At 42.4% G+C, this 2,841-nt stretch overlaps 1 pseudogene; it reads right to left on the bottom strand.

Annotated features, from left to right (window-relative positions):
* Window positions 1-1,065: 1,065 nt before the first annotated feature.
* Window positions 1,066-2,582, bottom strand: LOC101580213 (annotated as a pseudogene).
* Window positions 2,583-2,841: the final 259 nt, after the last annotated feature.

Below are 2,841 nucleotides of genomic sequence, written 5' to 3'. Positions count from 1 at the left end.
TCTATGGGAAGGAGAAGTTAATTTGTTTTTCTCTCTTTGTCTTCTGTCTCTGTCTCTCTATCTCTTTTTACAGTTCTTTGTCCTTTTCATAATTTCCTATATATTTTTCTTCTCCAATTTTGCATGCATATATATGATAATATGAACAACAAATTTGGAGACAACACCATGTATTATAAGAAACATTGTGAAATTCATATTGTGTAGTGAAATTACATATTATTTGCAATTTTCTTTACAGTTTCAGAAAGCATAAATATATTTGTGCTTTCTTTAGAATTTGGCTCACAAAAATATCTACATTAAAATAAATTAGGGGATAAGATTATTTAAACAGGTAATAATTTATGTGAGATAGTCTACAAATTTAATACAACCTAAGATTTGACTTTTGATTCAATACCCTCCATCCCTTCACCTATTAGGCATGAAACTTGGTAGCTGCACAGTTGTTTGGTGCACAGTGTTAATGGACTTAACTAAGGTCCCACTGATGTCCCTGCATATGGAGCAGCTCACTCCAGATACTGAACACTGGTGCCTGAGCCATCATAAAATGCTGAAACAAAAACAGGTCCTGGAGACTAAGGACTGGCAGAGTTACAGGAATCAGCTGTCATGTCTTTTTGGCACTAATCCACTGGGAGGGAAGTTATTCAAATGTGATATTGTTTTAATCTAATTGTATGTTAGCATTTGAAATAATAAGATATGGAAACCTTCAGGCTTTTCTAAAATAAAAAAAATTGCAAAGGTTGAAGCATTTTATTGACCTTTTGGCAACAGGTGTGGAAGGAAGGCATCCGTTCCATCTGGAATGGAGCCCTGTGGAGGCCATGTCAGGCCTGAGGTGGACTGGCTTAATTCCCCATGATGCCCCATGGCGGTCTGTTGAAAGTGATGTAGTATCTGGTCATCAGCCAATCATAAGAAAAATAAAGTCTCTGTTTTGAGCCCTCTTTAGGTCTTCTTGTGGGCACAAAAGTGTGCAAAACAGTTTAAGCACAAGTGCAGCCTTAGTCTCAAATAGTGTCAGTCCCACCCTCCTCTGATAGTTTGCTTGGCTCAGCAGATGCAGATAGGCTGGCTTGTTCTTCTTCTAACTTCTTCCACAAGGTCATCTCTTCAGACATCCACCTCTTGCCTGCTGGCCACCAAATACAGGTTGACAACCCTATCCTTGAGCTCAAACTCATGGATTATTGCCACCAGGGGGATGCGTGATTCCTCACAGTACTGCAACTTGTTCAGTAACTTTGGATTCTTCTTATAGAGCAGCTCAGTTTTGATATCAGCATCCCACAGCTCTGAGACAAGCTTCAGTCTCTCTTCCAATAGCTTCTTCTGTGCAGATGCCACAAGTGTCCGTGTTTGTGTATTCTGTACCTTCTCCTCTGAAGCCTCTAGGCTCTGCTCCCATGATGGAGAAGATTCGCTCCACTCCAAGGCTGAGCCCCAAACAGGGCAAATTGTGCCGTTTGGGGTCGAACATGCCCCCCCAGCCCATCATACCTCCCTCTAGCAGCCACACTTCCCATACCAAGGGGCTCTTCCCTTGCCTGGACTGGGATCTGTAATGGCACATCTTCATAGATCATCTCTGTAGAGTAGTCCAGACCTAGTGCAAGGCTCAGATGGAAAGAGAGCTTGTCATCAATGTCAAACAAGGTCAGATACTCAAACAGCAGCTTTAGATCTCCCAGGCCTTCCAAGGCTTGCTTGTTTTGGGAAAGTTTAGGATCCTGGAATAGTTGCTCCACCAGAGACACACTGCCATGTTGCTGGACATAGTCCCCAATGTGGTCAGCCACCTCAAGTGCAAGACCCTTCTCTTCCCCCATCTCATTCTTCACATCCTCCCAGGATACCTTGTTCAGATTGTCCACTGAGGAACAGATGGTATGGAACTTGCTATGAGGACCACCACAAATTGTGAACATCCCATCTAGCATGCACCGGTCTTTGACCTTGACCAGGAAGACTCCTACCTGAAGTGAACTCAGGATCTCACTCAAGATCTTCAAATCTTCAAGCAATCTGCATCAGGGATCATAGTGTCAAATTGCCCAGCAATGTCAAAATCACACTGGTAGAATTCCCGGGATAGGCCATGGGTCATGACGGGTTATCTCGCCAATACACCTTTGCTGTATGGTAGCGTTTAATGTTGGTCAGTTTATTCATTGGTAAATACTGAGCCAAAGGAACAGTGATGTCATAAGGAAGGGACAGCAACTCCCCACCCTTCAGGTCATAGATAAGCTTAGAGTCTTCTCCATACTTTCTAGTCAGGGTTTCCTTTAGTTCAATCACTTCTTCACCATGGTGTTTGAAGCAGTGGGTGATGACATCAAAGACCTTCTCCCTAACTGGCATGTGCAAGGGACTGTAGTCTCTTGTGCCTTTGGGGATTCTGAGTGCAAACTTCTGTTTCCTTTAATCAGGGCACAGCTGTGCCTTCAGTTTCAGGAGTGTTGCCCCTTCATCCTCAATGTGCTGGGCATCGACCTTCTGTTGCTTGAGGCTGCGCAATGCTTTCCTTGATGTCACAGCAGCTCCTCCAGTGCAGCACGATTTGCCATACCGATGGCCAATTGGAGCTGAATGCTGTCTATCTGCACCAATGTGTGGAGATTCAGCCACAGAAAAAAAAAATTTGAAAAATATATGCATGTTTTAGATCATCTACAAATATTCATAAGTTATTGTCAGAAGACTAAATATTGTACAGTCAAGATTTCAATAGCATAGAAGAATATTTGATGAACTTTACTACTGAGAAGTAAGTTCAAAAATAAATTGAGTCATTTGCCAATCAGATATTCTTACTAAAGTTGCTGT

The sequence above is a fragment of the Octodon degus genome, unplaced genomic scaffold (assembly GCF_000260255.1).
Source record: "Octodon degus isolate 3935 unplaced genomic scaffold, OctDeg1.0 scaffold00292, whole genome shotgun sequence".
In the NCBI taxonomy this organism is placed as follows: domain Eukaryota; kingdom Metazoa; phylum Chordata; class Mammalia; order Rodentia; family Octodontidae; genus Octodon; species Octodon degus.
This window is presented reverse-complemented; position numbering and strand designations above follow the sequence as displayed.